Genomic DNA, 22,310 nt, shown 5'->3' on the forward strand with positions numbered 1-22,310 from the left:
TACCAAAAATAATAAAAAGTATTTGGTGGTACATGACACAAAAAGATTGATAACCGCTGTTTTATACTATTAATGTACCGTTTTTTCTTAGATTTTTCTCTTGCACTAGGTAGAGAAACGTTTAAACATTACCTTTTACACTAATAGTCCAAGTAATGAAGCTTAAAATAGGACAAAACCTCGCAATTTTTACAGAATGGATCGATTTGCTTGAAAATTTGAGAATAAGTAGTGAATAGTTTAAGGACCAAAATCTATATGATGCCGAAAGGCGCTTTTCTCATGGGGGTGGTTGCCATCCCATCTTGAGGGTGGAAATTTTTTATTATACTTTGACCGCAAAAGTTGGTAAAAACATTCATTCTAAGCAAAAAACGTTCTATACATTTTTTTGATAAAGTTAACAGTTTTCGATTTATTCGCTATCGAAAGTGTTAGCTTTATATCTATAGAATCAATGTTTTTAATAAGTTTTCTGCTAATAACTCCAAAAGTTTTCGTTCTATCAAAACAACTTTTAGTGCAGTCACTGAAGGTGAATATGAGCTATTACCTCCGATTTCGTTGAACCTCCATCGATTTGCACGAAAATTGCTGAGTGGTTAGAGGATATCTCAAGGAACAAAGGTGACATGGTGCCAACTTGCGCTTTTACCCTGGGGGTGGATGCCACCCCTCCTCGGGGGTGAAAATTATTTTATAAAAAATAGCCCCACAATTCGATAGAGCGACAAATTATAAGCAAAATTTGTTATATAAAACTATTAAAATAAATCAAAACTTTTTGAGTTATTAAAGATCAAAGATTTTAATTTTTCGTGAGAAAAATGCATGTTTTTAACCGATTTTTCATAAATAACTCAAAAACTATAAGTTTTTACAAAAAAGTTATTATTGTCAAAATTGAGGCTAATAAAAATCAAATAAATTCCTTACTAGAAAAACCTTTCAATGTTAACTGAAAGTGAGTTATAGGTAATTGAATGTATATTTCTTTCGTCGAGTACCCAAATCTAAGTATTCAAGCTTAAATAACGGGAAAATGATGCATTTTATAACATAAACTTATTAAACATTTGTCAAAGCTCATTGAAATATCTATCAAATAGGTGCTCGAACAAGTTGATAGCATTAAAGTTTATGCACCAAAAATGTTTCAAAATGTATCTTTTAAAAAATTTTCTAAAAAATGTTATTGTTTTTTTTTGTAAATAACTCCGTTAAATTTTAAAGTAGCAAGTTCATCTAATAATTGGTTAAAATTTTATTCCAAGAGCTATTAAAAAACGTCAAAATAGTCATTTACACCTCTTACTTTTTTAAAAATAAAAGGTTAAATGGCCCCGGTTACATGGTTCTCGCAGCAAAATTGAAATTTTAAACGTTTCTATCTCGGTTATTTTTTACTCTACGAAAATAGTAAAATGGGTAAAGTATTTGTTACAGAAAAAACTAAAATTTAGTTATTTATCATTTTTTACGTATATTGAGTATTTTTGGAGTTATTATCAAAAGAAAATGAAAAGTACGATAATTCTAAAAATTCTGATTTTTTTAAATTATAACTTTTTTCAAAAATATGCATTCTAAACCGGTCAAATTTGTTGAAATAATTAACTATGATAACATAAAGAAATTCTTGTGAGGATTACTACAAATTTTAATTTTTGCGCAAATGGCGTATGTTTAGTTTTTAACTTTTTCCAAAAAAAAAAATCGAAAGGGTTCTCTTATTTTCATCATAACTTGCTTAATTTTGATGCTATTAACTTTTACTGAAGCTCATTTGATAGGTATTCCGAAGTACTTTGACAAGTGCTTAACAAGTATATTCTATAAAATGAATCGTTTTCCCGTTATGTAAGCTTGAATACTTAGATTTGAGTACTCGTCGAAAAAAATATACATTAAATTACCCATAACTCACTTTAAAATAACATTAGTTTAGTTCTTTAAGTAGGGAGTGTATTAAATTTTTTATTATCTTTAATTTTGGTAATAAGAGCTTTTTTACAAAAGCTTATAGTTTTTGAGTAATACGTGAAAAACAGCTTTAAAACATGCATTTTTTAAGAAACAATAAAATCTTTGATATTTAATAACTCAAAAAGTATTGATTTATGTTAATAACTTTATATAACAAATTTTGCTTAGAAGTTGCCCCTCTATCGATTTCTGGTATTATTTTTACTAAAAAAATTTCACCCCCGAGAAGGGGTGGCAACCACCCCCAGGGTAAAAGCGCAAGTTAACATCATGTCACCTTTGTTCCTTGAAGTATCTTCTAACTACTTACCAATTTTCATGAAAATCGAGGAAGGTAAGTTAGCGGTGTTTTTAGTCATTGGCCTTCTTCTTTCTTATTTATTTATGTATTATTAATAGATTGTGGAAGTTTGACTGGCTTAGAGTGATTAATTTAAAAAAAACTGGAGTTAAAAGCGAATAACGAATTTTTGTAGTTTGGTAAAAAATGCCATTTTCTTCAGAATAGAAAGATTAGCATCAGAGATACGAAAAAATATTTAAATATAAAATTCCCAAGAACTTGGTTTGAAAAAAATTTTTCTGCGGCAAAAATTGAGTGAATCGTAAATGAGTATATCGAAAAACATTGATTTTTTCGATATAAAACTAACACTTTTGATAGCGAATAAATCGAAAACTATTAATTTTATCAAAAAAACTATAGAACATTTTTTGCTTAGAATGAATGTTTTTATTAATTTTTGCGGTCAAAATATAATAACAAATTTCCACCCCCCACTGGGGGTGGTCTATCCACTACTTACTCTCAAATTTTCAAGCAAATCGATCCATTCTGTAAAAATTGCGAGGTAAAAAGCTTCGGTTCCTGGACTATAAATCAGTATTCAATTCTCACTGCACCACGCGATAGTCGGGTAAAATGCAGGCGAAAATTAAAACACTTTGTTTACTATCTAATGCCACGTTGCCAATGCCGGAAGTGGATAAGCTGACTAATTCTAAGCAACTTTACTTCAATAGAGTTTTTTTCACTGTCAATACCTTTCGAGTAAATACCTTAATTTTTCATACAAAAAATACGTTTTTAGACGGTTTCACGCAAATAACTCAAAAGTAAATGTTTTATCGAAAAAAATATTCATAGTAAAAATATAGCTTATAAAAAAGTGAAAAAAAATGGAATATTAATAGGTGTGAAGTCTGTAGACCCAGTAGAAGCAGGGTTGTAGCTAATGAAAAGTAGGTTCTTATTCGTAAAAATACAAATGAAGGGGTCAGAAGCAAAATCGCCTAAGTAGCAAAATACACATTTTGAGAAATAAAGCATTAAAGTATTTGCTAATTTAAAAATTCTGGACGTTCAAAATAAAAAATTTTAAAGTATCAAACAATTCAAAATACGTATAACATTTTAAAGAAACTTCTGGCGAGAAATTATTTTTATTTTTGTATCTCTTTTGACAAAAAAATGCACTTTGACCAAAAAAAAAAACAAAAGTTTAATTTTCAATTAATATTATTTATTTTTTCTTAAAAAACACAAATTTTACTCTTTTATAACACTAAAGCTACTTGTAGACTGGTAAAAAATCTATGTACTCGTCTTTTTCGTCGTTGGCATCTCCTTTGGAAGACTCAACAGCAGTGCTTGCTTTTTTCATTGTGTTTTTGCGGCTTTGACTCATGCGACAAATTATTATAAAATTGAAGGTAAATGGGGGATATGAAATCTAGCAGCTGTGGTAAATTTTCCCATTTTTGATAGTTAATTTTTTTTATTTTGCTTGATCTCCAAAGTAAGATTACTCACCGGTCGTCCAATTGGTTTTTATTATATTTAAACCACTTAATGTCGCTCCATTTGATCACATGATTTTCGCTATCCTTTTTTGGATCTTTAATGAAATTATTTAAATTTGAAAGGGACACAAAATCTGTCATCTTAAGAACAACAATTTTTTTTGAACATTTCTTTTATTAAGTCACACCAGTGATCAGGTACAAATATCTCAGGATTTTTATTTTTCAGCTTTTCTCTTAGAGCGAAACTCTGATCACACTTCATATAGGTGTGACCAGGTTCAAAAAAATTTGTGGTCAATATTTTCAATATGTGTAGTGCGAACAATGTGCATGAATAATTTGCTTATATTTTTATTCATTCTGACCGCCGCATGAGTCACTGTAAGCAATCACATTTACTTGATCATTTCTGAACTAATAGATTCTTATTTTCTGTTTTTTACAAAAAATCATTATTTTTTTTTTTTTATTTGTGACTTTAGCACTTAGCTATTTAGCCAGATACAACTTGATAATAATTAATACTAATACAAAAAAAAACTATTAAACCTAATACAAATTATTAAAAAGAAAAACATATTATTCTAATTTACTTAATACTAAATAAAAAAGTGTCTATCTATACCTACTATTGCAAACAGATCAAAATTGTCAAAGGAAAAAAAAAACCTCTTAAAAATTACTAAAAGACATTACTATAAATAGGGAAAAGGAGGGAAAATAAACAATTGGGTAAAAAAAAGGTTAACGAAATTGGCTAAAATTGATTACAGACATACATTTGTACTATGTATAAATTTGATTAGACAATCATATACTCTTTTGTCATTAGTAGTCAATAGGTTATTTATTTGGTACGGAGGAACTATTTGCAGCGTTTGCAAGCTGCTTAAAAGAGTTCCTGTATGCTGAATATATTTGGAACAGTTAAAAAAGATATGATTAAGATCTCCTTGTTCTTGACATGTTTCACATAAGTCTGAATTGTAAATTTTGATTTTAGCAAGATGAGTAGGATAACAAGCATGACCAAATCTCAATCTTATTAAGGTTGTTATATATTTACGGATGTTACTAAATTTCTTAAACCATCTCGAATTTGGAATTTGTGGTTGTATATAAATATATTGTGTTGTTGAGTGGTTACAAAAAGTTTGCCAATAAGTTTTCCAACGATCTATTTGATTTCTTTTAGAGATACAAAAAGTGTCAGGAATACAAATTCTCTCCTCTGGTACAATTTCAGCTGAAGAGGTTATTGCAGCTTTAGCTAAAGAATCAACATGCTCATTATATTTTATACCAACATGAGCTTTTACCCAAATAAAATTAGTAGATTTATTTTTATTTTTAAGCTTGACAAGCATGTTCTTAATTTGGTAAATGAAAGGATTAGAATTATAATTGGGTAATTTTGAATTTTTGAGAGATAATAAAACTGACAATGAATCGGATATTATTAACACTGAATTATTGTTTAAACTATCGAAATATATCAAGGATTCAAGAATTGCAATTGCTTCTGCACTAAAAATTGAGCAATTAGAAGGTAATTTGAACATTTTTTCTGTTGACTTAGATGGAATGTAGAAAGCACATCCGGTCCCTTCCGATGTTTTGGATGCATCTGTATAGATTACAGTTGCTTTGGGCCATTTGTCTATACAGGAATTCAAGATGCATGAATCTAATAATGAACTATTATAATATGTAGGTATACGTATATCAGGTTCATAAAAAAATGCGAAATAGTCGTTAGTATCAAGGTTGTTGATATTGTTGATATACTTATTGTTGCACATGGTTCTAAAGGCTGTACACAGGGTTGGTGTATTTTTATGAGTCCAGTAACTGTTTGTTAGATCATCTGTGTTTAGTGAGCTTATGCTAGAATATAATGAATTATTGATACATGCAATTTTCACAACAAATTTTTCACTCAGATAATCTCTTCTAAAATTCAAGGGAGGTTCTAAAGCTTCAACATGCAATGGTGCTATTGGAGTAGACTTCATTGCTCCCATACAGATACGTAGAACAGTACGTTGAAATACATCAATTTTATTTAAAATTTGTTTACTTGCTGATCCATAAAGTATACATCCATAGTCCAGAATAGATCTGATGTAAGATTTGTAAAATAGTAAAGCTGTTTCTACATCAGCTCCCCACCAAGTTTTAGAAATGGATTTTAAAAAGTTTAGACCTTTATTGCTTTTGTCAAGCATATACTCGATGTGTAATTTCCAAGTTAGCTTTTGATCTAGAAACATGCCTAGATACTTTATTGACTTGCAGAAATTTAAAGTTTGGCCATTTAATAAAATAGTATTTGTGTTAGGAATATTATGTTGTGAAAAAATACACACATTAGATTTATTAGTGGATAAATTAAAACCATTTTCACAAAACCATTTTGAGAAATATTCATGTAATTTTCTTAAGATTGTAAGGGAGGGTTCATATTTTGTCCTTTCTGTATATATGAGGAAGTCATCCGCATATTGGATTGTTTTGTAAGTAATACTTGGTGCATTAAGGCTATGAAAATCAGCCGTATACAAATTAAAAAGAAAAGGGCTTAAGACTGATCCCTGAGGTAATCCCCAACTATTATAACGTGGTCCAAGAAGTTCATTTTTATTGTTTCTAACGTATAGGCGTCTATCAGTGTAGAAATTAAGAATAGTTTGTGCTAGTTTTATGGGTATTTGAAACTGATTGATCATTTTGTCTTTTAATCGAGGTAAACACACACTGTCATAAGCGCCTTCTATATCTAGTGATAAAGTAGGCAAATAATTATTTCTAGAAAAATTACCCTGTATGTCCGCTACAAGTGTAGCTAAAGCATCTAAAGCTCCACATCCTCGTCTGTATCCAAATTGATTGTTTGGTAGTAACTTTTTAGTATGGACCCACCATTCTAGTCTGTTTTTTAACATACGTTCCAAAGTTTTAAATACACACGAAAAAAGAGAAATGGGTCGATAAGATTCGGCTGAATTTGGATCTTTTGTAGGCTTTAGAATCGGAATAACAATTATGTCTTTAAAAATATTTACGTCAGAATTGTCTTGAACTATACGATTAAAAAGGTCCAATAGAAAATGTTTTGCTACTTCTGGAAGGTTTAAAAGCATGGAGTATTTGATATGATCGTATCCTGGACTATTATCTTTACGATTATTTATAGCGAAAATTAGTTCATTGTAAGTAAAAGGTTTTAAGAGAAAATGATTTTTATCAGCTGGGGTTGATGCTATGGAGCTGGGAATTATTTGAGGGTTCGCAGTTGGGGGTGCAACTTTAATAAGAAAGTCATCCATCCATTTCTGATCTAAAGATTTTATGTTTGATAGCGGTTTTCTGTAAAGTTTTTTAGCTTGATTCCAAAGAGTTGTAGCGGATGTATTTTTATTGAGCGAAGAGACCCATTCAATCCAATGCTTTTTGGCTATACTTTTTAATGTTTTTTTGGTTCTAGCTGCAATCTCCTGATATTGAACATAATTTTCAAAATTACTTTTTTTCTTGTAATTTATTAGAGCCAATTTTCGTTGTTTGATAATATTGTCACAATCAATATTCCACCAAGGAGGTGGGTGCCTTTTACATTTATAAGGTTTATATTGGGGTATAGCTACTCCCGCAGCCGTATTTATATTATTTATGAAGAAGGAGTACTTATCAATTAGATTATCCGAGTGAAAATTGTTTGTATCGTGTAAATTTTGAATAGTAGAGGAATATAACGCCCAATTGGCTTTTTTAATATTCCATTTATTTTTAGGAGATATTTCATTTTCATTAATTGCAAGAAGAAGTTCTATAGATATGACATAGTGATTTGATCCTAGAGTGTCAGGAATGACATTCCAAGATGTCTTGTTAACCAATTCAGGTGAACAAAAAGTTACATCGACAGCCGAATCTTGTTGATCAGGACGTCTCAAAATTGTAGGTTCGCCATTATTTAAAATTGTTAAATTTAAATCATCTGCGACATTTATAAGTTGTGACCCTATGGTATCATTATTACGACAACCCCATATAGAGTGGTGTGCATTAAAGTCACCACCTATAATTAAAGGACCCTCAAATTGTTCAAAAATTTTAGTCCAATCGTCATATTTTGTTTGTATTTTTGGAGGTTTATAAACAGATAAAAAATTTAACAATAAAGTTCCATATTTAACTTGGATAGCACACACTAAAATATTTTCATTGTAATTTATATTGATTTTATGTTCAACAAAACGAAGAGATTTGTGTACCAAAATTGCCACACCAGCGTAGCCATCGTTTCTGTCATTGCGGACTATATTGTAACCACTAAAACTATATTTTTGATTTCTTTTGAACCAAGTTTCACTTATAATAGCAATGTCAATATTTTTATCATAAAGAAATTGTACCAGACTATTTTTGTTAGCTATAGCAGAACGTGCATTCCATTGCATTATATTTAAATTGCGTGTTTTGGGCATTTTATTGGTTTTTCAAAGTATCCTCCAATACCTGTTCTATGCTACTTGTAATTAATTTAATATCAATAGGTTGTCTATTGTTACTTGAAAGAATTTTATTTAAAAAATCCACGATAAAAATGGATAGGTTGCTAGCTATACTACTCTTCTTGGTTTCCAAACAAGCGTAGTTTGGTTTATTTGAATTTATCGGCAAAGGTTGTGAAGGTCCAAAGGAGAATGGAAATAATGGTTCATGGATAGGTGACTGGATAGTGGGAGAGTTTGATTTTCTCTTCTTTTTCATTGGAGGACTAAAGCTTACAGGATTGGGTTGGGAAAGGAAATTATTTTGATTGCAATTGGTATTTTTAGGAATTTGATTAGGTTGTGATAATGACATACGATGGTTGTTAGGAAGAACAGGAAAATTTTGGTCATAATTTGTTAGCGGTGAAAAAGAGTTGTGATTTACTAGACTGGATAAGGAGTTTTCAGAAATTTCTTTAGCTTCTTTAAAGGAGGTTTTTTGCTGTATCATTATATTTTTAATTTTTTTTTGATTATCGTAAGAGGGACACTTTTTTGAGATAGAAACATGATCTTTGCTTTTACAGTGTATACAAAAAGTTAAATTTTTATCACAATTATGTTTATCGTCTTTAATTTCTCCACAATTGATACACTTTTCTTCAGTACTGTTACACTGCTTAGATACATGCCCAAATTTAAAACATTTGAAGCATTGGGTCACTCTTCCTACAAATTGTTCGACAGGAAAAAAGACTCTATTAAAAGCTACTCGATCAGGTAAAATATTCCCCTCAAAAGTAACAACAATAGTTTTTTTTTGGTACAAATTCAACTGTTCTGTCTTCTTTTTGGACTTTTCTATTTAATCTGTAGATATTAGTGACGCGTGAGTGTGATTCTATATTTTCCATAAGATAGTTGATATCGTAACGAGTATCAACATCTCTTACTAACCCTTTAATTTCAAGTAAGTGATTTGGAATAAATGCTTTTAAATTTTCTGACTTTAGGAGGGGATGTTTAACTAAATTATTTGCTTCTAATAATGATTTTAATAAAACCTTAATCCGGTTTCGGCCTATACTCTTAATTTCCAAAATGTTATTAAGTTTAAATTTTTTAAAAAGGATATGGGCAACTGTCATTGCATGCAATTTTCCTACATTATTTTCAGTGCTTTCTATGTATACCCAAATATTTTGTACATTGTACTTATCTGAAAGAATATTGAAAGTTTTCGGTTCCAACTGCTTTGTTTTCTGGAGGTTACTATCACTTGGATTATTACTAGTAACACTTGAAATTAAAATACTGTTATCCATATCAGCATCTGTCGTCACAAAAGACGTCGGTTGTGTAGTTTTGTCCCCCATCGGGGACCGATATTTATTAGTTGTCAGAATACACTTGTCTTCTTAATTGACTTTTCACTAAAATTTTAAAGTTTACCTATATAAATAGGTATACAATTTTATTCACTGACAAAAACTGTTACTTTTTCAACTCGTATGAAAGTTTAAATAATACTTTTTGAGCTAAAAATGTTAATTTTTACTAAGAGTAGATTTTACTTCGTACTATCAGTTTGAAGTTTAAAACGTCAATGAAAAAAAATCATTATAACTTACATGACTCACAAACATGATCCAAATATTGTAATGACAAAATATATAATTTCTGCAAACAATAGTATCACTTACAACACTGCTATTAATCTACTAGAGTAGTATAACCTACACTCCATAATAACCAAATCCAAACCGTGAGTGAAACCCAAACAACATAAATAATTAATAGCTATTTGTATAAAATGGGAGGAAAGTGCTACTTTTCCTTCCGAGAATGAAGTAATCATTCAAGGGAGGAAAAGGCACTTTACTCCTATGTTATACATATGGTTTTTCCACCTTCCTCAAATTAATAACAAGTCATTTTTCATTTTTTACTTAATTTATTTATGTAACTAACCAACAAAATTTATTAAATCTAAAACTAACAAGTAGGTACAATATATCTGTCAACTGTCAAATATAAGTCAAATTATTAATGTAAACATTGTTAAATCAGAATAACAATTTACTGTTTTTTACCATTCTGCAAAATACCGGGTGTTTTATAAATAAACGTTAAAATGTATAGATACTTACGTAATAGAAAATAGATATTGTACAGGGCGTCAATTAATTATAATAACACTTTTTTTTCTTTGGCATGTTAGTTACCTATGTGTATGCCAAATTTCATGTCAAGCGAAGCGGTTCTTCTATCGAGAAAAACCGTAAGTAAATGAACTATTAATGACAAGTTGTTGCGAAATATCGGTTAAAATACTTACTTAGATGGTACCTATATACTAGGACTAGATGGTATACCATAGATGGTATATATACAATAGAATAGACATTAGATGGTCAGCTAGATTTGATGCTGTTATAGCAGTACAAATGTTATTATAGGAAAACGAATAAGTGTCAAATAGCTCTTTTAACCATTATGTGGTCCAAAATTTTAGAACGTTTTACGTTTTAGTGCTGCTAGTAAACATTAAAAATTCCAACTATAAATTTATAAGATACAGTTATTTTACTTATATCTTTAGCAAAGTAACAGAAGTAAAAAAGAAAAATATTCTTTTTGACATGTATTTTTTTAGTAACTGCTTTCCAAAACAACAAAAATATCTGTAAATTTATTTATATAAAGTAAATGGTCGCTTTAAAGGGGCCTACTTCTTATGACCGCCTTAAACCCTACTGTCTTTTCATCAGAGTGCCAAAGTTATGGATTACTGTAAATATAGAGCACAAAGCTCATGCTAATTAGCAAGAAAAAGATAAAAGAAAGTTAAATCTATGCCAACCAAACCCCAGCAGAAAGAGTGATGAATTACATCTGGCTCGGCACCATAACGAACGAAGAATGGACCAACAACCAGAATATAAGAAGAGAGCTTATCGGAAATGCTAGAACCCCATTTAACGGGATGACGGCCTCCTTCAAGAGCCACAACCTCGCTCCTGGTATAAAAGTAAGAATGCAGCGATGCTACATCTTTTCTATCCTTTTTTACGGTGTTGAATCATGGATCTTGAACGAAATTATGTGCAGAACACTAAAAACATTTGAGATGTTGCTATATCTGAAAATACTTAAAATCTCGTGGACTGACAAGTCGTAAATGAGGAGGTCCTCCGAAGAATGAAGAATAACCGAGACCACCAACAAATCTCGAAAGCTACAATATTTCGGACACGTTATGAGAAATTAATGCTACAAGCCATCCTGAACCGTTTATACAGGGTGAACCAAAGAAAAAAGTCCACCTCGATATTTGTCAGTCGTTATTAGATTTTAAGGAAATAACGAAACAGGTCGTTTTTTATTTCCAAATTACAATTTTTTGATATATATTTCTCTAGCAGTCACGGAAAAGACATCCATCGCAGTAGTCATCCATCTAGGCATGATGACGTGATCGATGATTTTTAAATAGTATTATTTATACAGGATGACCAAAAAAATAATTTTTGAATTAAATTAATTGACGCAAAAAGAAGAATGTATGTAATATTTAACTCAAAATACATTCTATTGCTGTCAGAAAATAGAAAAAGATGTTTATTTGGCAAATAAGCATTGATTTTCGCTTAAATTAAATGTTCAAACTGCCAAGAGGTGGGTGGGAGGCTGTTTGTGATTTAATTTAAGCAAAAATAAATGTTTATTTGTGAAATAAACATTTTTTTATATCTACTGATAGCAATACAATGTACAGTAGGAAAGATGAAAGAATACCCATAAACAAACATATAAAACACGCTGTATTTTCCTGTCACCGTGTCAAACAAAAAATTGGCCAGCGCAAGTACATGTAATAATTATTATTATATGTATTTGCGCTGCACCATTTTCTTTGTGACACGGTGACAGGAAAATACAGCGTGTTTTATATGTTCGTTCATGGGTATTCTTTCATTTTTCCGACTGTGTTTTGAGTTAAATAAATTACATACATTCTTCTTTTTGCGTAAATTAATTTAACTCAAAAATTATTTTTTTGGTCACTCTGTATAGATAATGACATTAATGTTTACATTACTGAATAGATAATTATTAAATCTTTCAAATGAGCTACTACACGACCCCTATTCCCATTTAAAAAAATCATCGATTACGTCACCACGCTCAGATGGACAATGTACTAATATGAAATATATGCCAAAAAATTGCAATATAAAAATAAAAATCGACCTGTTTCGGCATTTCCTTAAAATCTCATAACTACTGCCAAATAACGAGGTGGACTGTTTTCTTTGGCCCACCCTGTATACCTATCGATTGATTATCTTGGTATCGGAATATTCTTTCAATAGTAGGTATCAATATCAATAATATTGATAACGATTCGAATGGAGTATCGCAAACTGAAGAGTAATGTAAGTACATGTAACATTGTAACGTAATGGGCAACGGCGTAACCAGGATGATCCTAAGGGGGGGGGTTACAACTACTGAAGAGTCTCTAGGGGTATGGTGTTAAGCGTATAAACCTTAAAGTTCATCCCAATGGGGGGAGTGGGTTGTAACCCTCAAATCCCTCCCCCTGGTTACGCCTATGGTAATGGGTATTGGCTATTGATTAAAAAACCGAACACCGGTTTTTGGAATAACCGGTTATAACCGCCAGGTTAAACCGTAATATAAATAACCGGTATAACCCAGAACCGGTATTTTGTCAGCAACCCTATTTTGTAAAGTTATCTTGCTTTTATTATGATATAATATTCAATAATAGTAAAAACTGTTACGACTAAAGAAACTTACCGTCTCTGTTGTGTTTATTTTGTGATATGTATTACACTACTGGATCAATAAATAATGAAGTATTTTTTGTATTACACTAATTTCTTAAATTAATTTTTAGACTTCGATTTTAAACACGTATTAGCTACGTTCAGCGTCGAATCATATTCTCAGAAATATTTAATTTGTTAGCATATGTTTCTATAATCTGCTCATGACTCATGACATGTCATTGATGAATGTATTTCGCTTGTACCAGTAATTTCCGATAGAATTTCATAAGATATTTTCTTGCTTAAGCTTATTTAAACCATTAGGTATATAGCATTTGAAATTGTGTCACTTTTTTGTAGTTTTGACACTAAACCTACCAATTTCACTATTCAAACAAAGAGCACCAATAAATTTACTTCCCACATCTTTTCTTACCTACCTATATTTGAATAATTTAAATTTTTGCTGTAACTATTGATTTTAATATTGGGGAAAGGCGGGCAAAACGGGGTAGCTGCCTAAAACGGGGTACCGTACCCCTTTTTTTTTTTCAATATCACTCGCTCCATCTTTACGACGTTAATGAAATTATATTATAGACGCCTGTTTACGCCTTCTGTCATAAAGCAGATATAATTAACTGTTAGTCGATTGTTGTGAAGAGTACATGTGCGTTTTTAGTTAACCAAGTTATAATATCGGCCGAAAAATAATCCATGGTTAGTATTACTAAAACAATTTATTATTTAATATCATTACTTCCAACTAACAGTGAATGGATTCTAGAGTATTCGTTTGTAATTATATTAAAAAATAAAAACTTGTAATAATTTAAACATGTCATAATCTCAAAATCTGCTCTTTGGGCAAAATGGGGGTACCAATAGGTAGGGTAAAATGGGGTACCCTTTTTACCATACCGATTGGTAGTCTTTACCCTTTTACCATACCAAGTAAGATAGCCGATGATCAAACCAAATCACAGACGAGTAAGAAATCGCAATTGAATAAAACTAAAAAAGTAGAGTCAGATTCAGAAGGTGAAGATAGTGACACTGAGTTGGTTCTGCGGAAACTTTTATTCAGGTTCCACAGAAGGATGGATAAGTTGATCCAGTTGCCTTAAATGGGCTAAAAATTCATGTGCAGGTGTAGAAGATGAGGATGATGAAGTAGTACTTGTATGCGAATTTTGTCAATAGGCTTTTCTTGGTTTCAATTTGGTACCGCATTTTACCCTATACGACGGGCATAATGGGGCAATTTACATTAGTTTCTGTTTTTTCATTGAGTTTTTTTAAATTTAAATTATATTAATAAATAGTTAGTACTATAACAATGATATTTGTCTTATTTTAAGACCTTAAAAGTTACAGATTTTTTTTTAAATTCCAATTTAAACCTTAAGTACCCCATTTTGCCTGCAGTTCCCCTAGAAAAAGTTTATAGAAAAACCTTCAATGATTACTCTAGGCATACACCCCATTCCACGAACATACGACTGTTTTGAATTATCGCGACAACCAATATTTTACTGTGCAAAATATGAATAGCGAAAGTAATTTGTAAATTACATTGTTGTTTATTGGAATAATAATTAGAGCAATTTACTTTAGTACTTAGGTTGGACACTAAAATATTCGTTGTCGAGATAATTCAAAACAGTCGTATATTCGTGGAATAACCTATAGTTTCTATTTTAATAGACAATGTACACAGGGATGAGCGCGCTAATAGTTGGCAAAAATAACGCAAAAGATGGAAACCTATATTAAGTTGAGAGATCAACAGGGACGAACCTGGAGGAGGGTTGTGAAATAAAAAGAAATTAAACTACTCGAGCTGGGAAATTTAGCGATAGAAACCTATAAATTTACATTATATTGATTCTTTCCCACCTTTGGACATATCAGAGGAGCATGTCAACTAAAATTGTGACTGTCACAGTGGTAGTTGCCAAACTCGTCTGATACGTCTAAAGGTGGGAAACAATCAATAAAATGTAAATTGTCAAATAAACTGCTCATATTTCAAAAATAAACTGCTCATCTAAAGTGAGGGATATAGAAAATTATGATATCTTTAGAACCAAAGGAGATAGGTGGTTTTACTCTTTAAGATGTGTTTTGACTGAAACAAAACTAAAACAGCAATAGGAAATAACAGTTAACAAAATTTTAAAAACGTAAAGGTACATAAGGTAACAGTTATTATCAACACCTATAAGAGATATTTGTCGACCAGGTAAGCGGTATGCATAGCGCAACATAAGAGAGACGAGATTATTTAATGGAGGCTCTGTGAAGGAATTTTCTTGAGAATAAGTGCGGATTTGGTGTCTACATGGAGGGTCTTTAAATAGCGAGAGGTCTTCTTCTTCAAGTGCCGTCTCCTAATCGGAGGTTGGATATCATCATCACTATCTTTACTCTATCCACCGCTGCTCTAAAGAGTTCTATAGAACTGCATCTAAACCAGTCCCTTAAATTCTTTAACCATGACACTCTTCTTCTTCCTATACTCCTTCCGCCTCTTATCTTTCCCTGTATTATCAGTCTTAGCATTTCATATCGCGGTCCCCTCATTACGTGTCCCAGATATTGTAACTTTCTTATTTTTATTGTGTTTATTATTTCGCATTCTTTACCCATTTCTCGCAGTACTTCCGTGTTCGTTTTCCTCTGTGTCCATGCTATTCTAAGCATTCTTCTGTAACACCACATTTCAAATGACTGTAGCTTATTAATGTGTTCTTGCTTTAATGTCCAGCTTTTAAGTCCATATTGTAGTATCGAGAACACGTAGCATCTCAAAGCTCTTGCTCTCAGTTCTAAGCTAAGGTCTTTGTTGCAGAGAACTGTTTTCATTTTTACAAACGCATTTCTTGCTATTTCTATCCTGGTCCTTATTTCTGTTGTTTGATCATTTTTCTCTGAAATCCAGGTTCCTAGGCATTTGTATTTATCAACCCTTTCTATCGGTACATTTCCCAAATGTATGCTTGTTTGTATGTTTGTTTTCTTAGTTATTATCATGTATTTGGTCTTTTTTATATTCATTTTTAGTCCATATTCTTTACAGAAATTGTTTGTTTTGTTCAGTAGTAGTTGGAGTTGTTCAGCAGAGCTTGCTATAATCACGGTGTCATCTGCATATCTTATGTTGTTAATAGATCTTCCGTTAATTATTATTCCTTCACTTTGAGATAGCAATGCTTCTTCAAAAATGGCTTCACTATATGCATTAAAGAGTAATGGAGACATAATACATCCCTGCCGAACTCCTCTCCTGATTTCAATTTCTGGACTGGGTTCGTTATCTATTACAATTTGTGCTCTTTGATTCCAGTAAAGGTTTGTTATTATTCGTAAGTCCCTTCCCTAATAGCACAGGACGTCCTTTGGACGTCCAAAATAGGTCCATTTTTGGTCCTTACGTCCATGGACTATAAACGGACGTCCTTTGGACGTCCCATTTTGGACGTCCTTCGGAAGGAATAAATATGGACGTCCTTTGGACGTCCGACGTTGGACGTCCTTCGGACGGAATAAATATGGACGTCCTTTGGACGTCCGACGTTGAACGTCCTTTGGACGTCCATACTGGACGAAATACGGACGTTTTATGAACGCGTATATATTATATTGGACACATTATACCAATTACGGGATCAAATAGCAAAATAATTCAATAAAATATTAACTTACGCGTTAACTTTACGTTAATGAAATACAGTCAAACCTGTCAGTAACGGCCACTAAAATGAAAGAACTATTGGCCGATATAGAAAGGTGGCCGTTATTGCCAGTTTTTGTAGTCTAGATATACAGTAAAACTTGTGTTACTGGCCACCTGATAAAATCGGCCACCTGTACTAACGGCCAGTTTAAATATTCCCCAAACCAATTATATCTAGACTACAAAAACTGGCAATACCGGTCACCTTTCTATATCGGCCAATAGCTTTTTCATTTTTAGTGGCCGTTACTGACAGGTTTTACTGTAATTGGTTTGGGGAATTTTTAAACTGACCGTTAGTACAGGTGGCCGGTGTTTGCAGGGGGCCGGTAACACAGGTTTTACTGTAGTTTAAATCGAAAAGATTAAATCTTAATTCAAAATTGTATATACAATTATTACAATTATAAACAAACTAAGTATATAGTTTAATATCCAAAAAATGTTTTTGATTTTATGTAATGTAATGAAAATCTTATTTGTAAATTATTGGTTACAATGTTTAACAATAGGAAATATTCAAGAATAAATAAAATAAAAGTTTAATCCTAACAACACAAAACATTCCAGGAATGTAGGTACTACCGTTCTATTCCGTGAACATCTATCTGATTAAATTATGGGTGGAAAGTTACCACAAGATATTCTATGAACATAGTACAATGTCTTCCTGGAGGGGTAAAATTTTCCATTACAAGATTTTAAGAGAGGCCATTTATTGTACTGTTCAATTTGCGTTCATTTTCAAATTTGCCGCGCGAGTATCTATGTAGGGTCTCGTGGTCATTGTCATTGGTCATCACATTTCATTTTCATAACATAACCGATAACCTAAAAATTTAGTAAAGTAAAAATTTTGATTGGAAAAAAATGCATTGATAAGGGGGTGTGGGAAATGGAAATTAGTGGCTTTTTTGCTGTACTGTCTGCTAGTTTTTGCTCTGGGCTCTGGCTAGATCTCTTGTTTAAACAATTTTGTAAGTATTATAAAATCCGTTTTCAATTTTCTTTATTCTTTATGAAACGAATCATTTATACATGCATATTATTACCTGTAAATAGGTACCTATTTCTTTTGATTTTTAATTGTAAAGAATAGAAAAATTACTCTTCATTTTAATTTTTTTTAGAATCAGCTGAAAGTGGCCTACAAAAAAAAAACCAAGAAGGAAATGTATAGCCTTGTGGCTATGAAAGGCAAAAGAGAGATATAAAAAGTGTATTGGCTAGTTGGAAGAAAGTCCACATTGTCCATGCATAATAAGTTATTACTTTATCAACAAATATCAAGAAGATAGCAGGGTCACGAGCATCAACTTCATAAGTTCAAGAATATCGAGGAAATCCAGCTCCTCGATACTACTGGGCAAACTAGAAGATTGAAGAGGACAAATCCTTTTGAACTAGTTTGAGTGATAGGTGATAGTGAAAAACGGAGCATAGTGCTTGTGTGCTGTGCCTGTGTATGTTAGAATAGTGCACGATCTTGTTAGATTAGATAAGAGACGCTATGGGGTAAGCTCTTCATTTTAAGAAACAGTAGTAATTTAGGTTAAATTAAAATTGCTCATTGGTCAGTTATGACCAGATTGTTTTTTTATGTTTGGCAAAAAGGACTTAAGTCAGAATTGCACATTGATAATGTTTTGATGATTTCTGGACCAGAAAAAAACTGTTGTAGATGTAAACTGTATGTACAGTAGAATCTACTACAGTACTGTAGAAATCATCAAAACATTATCGATGTGCAATTCTGACTTAAGCCCTTTTTCCCAAACATCAGAGAATTGTAATGTACAATAATTCTCCTATCTGCTTTTTCATGAATTTTGTAGGAGACGAAAAACCATTTTTAGGATCATCTGCTTTCACATGTAAATTTTGACATGTTTTGTAGTAAATAGATAGTTGAATTTACTACAAAACATGTCAAAAAATATATGAAAACAGGAGGTGACTATAAAAAAAGTTTTTAGTCTCTCTTACAAAACTCATGAAAAAACAAATCGGAGGTATGTCACATCAGTGACTAAGAATGTCTAAAAAATATACTTTGATGTCCCAAGAACCAAATATAACCTACAGTCCATCTAATTTACTTACTGTTGCACGTCATTATCTAAGCCAGAGATCTAAGTTGACATAGTTGCCAAAGTATAAAAAGATCCTGAACCATTTTAAATCAAATATGTCACATAATTATTGTAAACGTGGATTATACAACAAAACAAATTAATATTCAATGTAAATAAGTAAAAACTTAAGAAATAGAGAACAAGAATTAAGTTATAATCTTTTAAGATTTGCAGTGCAAGAGTTTTTGCACTGCATTGTTAATAATTAAAAAACGGCTCCGAACTCTTGGCAAAAAGCCGGTAGGTTTCTTTGTATAAGTATGTCTACAATAACAACTAAAAAAGTTGTCAGATACCTCGATTATTCCAAGTCGTTATAAAATTAGGTGAAATTTATATTTTTATAGTAGAGGATCTTTTTATAGTAAAGTAAATAATAAAAACAGTAAATATAATAAATAAAACAGATACTTATAGTAAAGAATATAAACAAATATGAAGTGTCATCACCGTAACTGTCAAATAAATGTTACCAATTTATTCTAAAATGTCACCTTCGTTCGATTACAGTTACAGTGTGATCCGAACAAATCTGCTTCATAAAAACGCTTTATAATCCATTTATACAAATTAAATGAAACATATTATTGTGTATTTCTTTAGGTTAACATTAATAGAAATCTTCAAATATTATTTCTACGCGTATATAATAAAATATGTCTAGTGGCTGTAATTCCAGTGTACTCGGCAAAGTGATTCTAAAAAAGAACACACCTACCGCCTAAATATTTCGTGTTGGTATCATGCAACCTCACAGGCTACGACGCGGATGACGCGCAACAGTTAGTAAATTAGACGAAGTATGTAGATATATACAGGGTGTAACAAAAATACAGGTCATAAATTTAATCACATATTCTGGGACCAAAAATAGTTTGATTGGACCTAACTTACCTTAGTACAAATGTGCACACAAGAAAAGTTACAGCCCTTTGAAGTTATATATATATAATAGCACCAAGGGTCTTAGAGGCCCATGGCTTGAAAAGTTTGTTTTTTTTCTTCATTTTCACGTTTCTTTATGTACTGAGATCTTCTCTGGCTTGATATGCGATTTTTCTCCATTCCTTCCTGTTATTCATTTTTCTTTTCTGACCCTGTAGCACCATTCTTTCCAAATCTTTTTCGACCTCTTGCTTCCATCTATTTTTCGGCCTTCCTCTTCTCTTTCTTGAAGCTGTAGTGTAGTTTAGTACCATTTTTGGAGTCCTCGTGTTTGGCATCCTTTCAATGTGACCTCGCCATCTAAGTCTCTGTGCCTTTATCATTCATTTGAAGTTACAAGATGAAGTGATTTTTTCCAATATATCGAAAACTATTAGAGATTTTTTATTGAAAATGGACATGTGGCATTATTATGGCAGCAGTATCTTACGAAAAAACTATAGTAAAATTTGGACACCCCATAAAAATTTTATGGGGGTTTTGTTCCTTTAAACCCCCCCAAACTTTTGTGCACGTTTCAATTTAATTATTATTGTAGTACCATTTAAACACAACGTTTTAAAAACTTTTTTGCCTCTTTCAATTTTTATCGAAATATTTTGAATATTTGTCAAATCCACCACATATTTGTATATGGTTAAGTATGATTATGGAGACTTGGTAATAATATGCAGACTTATTTATGCTTTACATTTTAAAGAAGCCAGAAAAAAGAAGCCAGATCTCGATAAAATGTGCCTTATCGAAAAAATACAAAGAGGCAAAAAAGTTTTAAAAACATTCTGTTTAACTAATGGTACCTCAGTAATAGTTTAATTGGAACATACACAAACATTTGGGGGGTTTAAAGGAACAAAACCCCCATAAAATTTTTATGTAGACATGTTAAAAAAGAAGTCGCAACTCGATAAAAACTGCCTTATCTGAAAAATACTAAGAAACAAAAATATTGAATTTAACTAATGGTACCACAATAATAAAATTGAATTGGAACATACACAAAAGTTTGGGAGGATCTAAGGGATCAAAACCCCCATAAAATTTTTATGGGGTGCACAAATTTCACCATAATTTTTCTTTAAGATATTCCTGCCATAATACTGCCACATGTCCATTTTCAATAAAAAATCGCTAATAGTTTTCGATATAATCGAAAAAATCGATTTTCATTTTGTAATTTCAAAGGGCTGTAACTTTTTTTATGTGCATATTTGTACTAAGGTAAGTTAGGTTCATTCAAACTATTTTTGGTCCCAGAATATGTGATTTAATTTATGACGTGTATTTTTGTTACACCCTGTATATACAGCCGATTACGCACCACCTTAAAAATTGGGCATTTTTGATGTCTCGAATTTCCTAAACCTGTTGTTGCATCTAAGTGATTTTTTTATAATATTCTAGCCTAGGCCCTAGGCTATAGGTTAAGTACCTCCTTATGCTTGTCATGCACGGGGAGCTATACTGTAATATATATTATATCACATCGCACTCTATAGTAATGAGTGAGCCTGCACATATGGAACCATTTGTTTTCTGTCTGCAGGCTCACTCATTACTATAGAGAGCGATATGATATAATGTACGTATATTACAGCATAGCTCCCTGTGCATGACAAGCTTAAGGAGGTAACCTATAGCCTAGGCTATAATATTATAAAAAAATCACTTAGATGAAACAACAGGTTTAGGAAATACGAGACATCAAAAATACCCCATATTTAAGGTGGTGCGTTAATTTCTTGGAGAAGTGTATTGTAATTTAATGTAACTAATGTAATATCCAATAATTGTAATTTAATATAAGATGTAATATAAGTTCCTTAAAAAATATATTTTTTATTTCCCACGACATTAGATGGATGTTCGGCAGCAAGACATTGGACCAAACTGGGACGTCCTATGAAGGCCCAATTGACGTCCACCGAACGTCCCTTCGGATGTTAAGTGGACCTCCATTGGGCGTTTGGCAACGTGGCATTTGGACCAAAATTGGACGTCCTGTTAAGGTCCAATTCACGTCCCTTAGAACGTCCGGTTAAGGTCCAATTTACTTCCGATTAAGGTCCAATTTACGTCCGATTAAGGTCCCCTTTACGTCCGATTAAGGTCCAATTTACGTCCTATTAAGGTCCAATTTACGTCCGATTAAGGTCCAATTTACGTCCGATTAAGGTCCAATTTACGTCCGATTAAGGTCCCATTTACGTCCGATTAAGGTCCAATTTACGTCCTATTAAAGTCCAATTTACGTCCGGTTAAGGTCCAATTTACGTCCGATTAAGGTCCCATTTACGTCCCATTAAGGTCCAATTTACGTCCTATTAAGGTCCAATTTACGTCCGATTAAGGTCCAATTTACGTCCGATTAAGGTCCAATTTATGTCCGATTAAGGTCCAA

General features: G+C 31.8%; 1 long non-coding RNA gene across 1 annotated transcript; it reads left to right on the forward strand.

The window, feature by feature from the left end:
* Nucleotides 1-16,505: 16,505 nt before the first annotated feature.
* Nucleotides 16,506-20,330, forward strand: LOC126886018 (uncharacterized). The gene is made up of 2 exons (XR_007698544.1): nt 16,506-17,806; nt 17,960-20,330. It is a non-coding gene; the product is annotated as an uncharacterized LOC126886018 (long non-coding RNA).
* The last annotated feature ends 1,980 nt before the right edge of the window (nt 20,331-22,310 follow it).

This window comes from Diabrotica virgifera, chromosome 6 (assembly GCF_917563875.1).
Source record: "Diabrotica virgifera virgifera chromosome 6, PGI_DIABVI_V3a".
Taxonomy (NCBI): Eukaryota; Metazoa; Arthropoda; class Insecta; order Coleoptera; family Chrysomelidae; genus Diabrotica; species Diabrotica virgifera.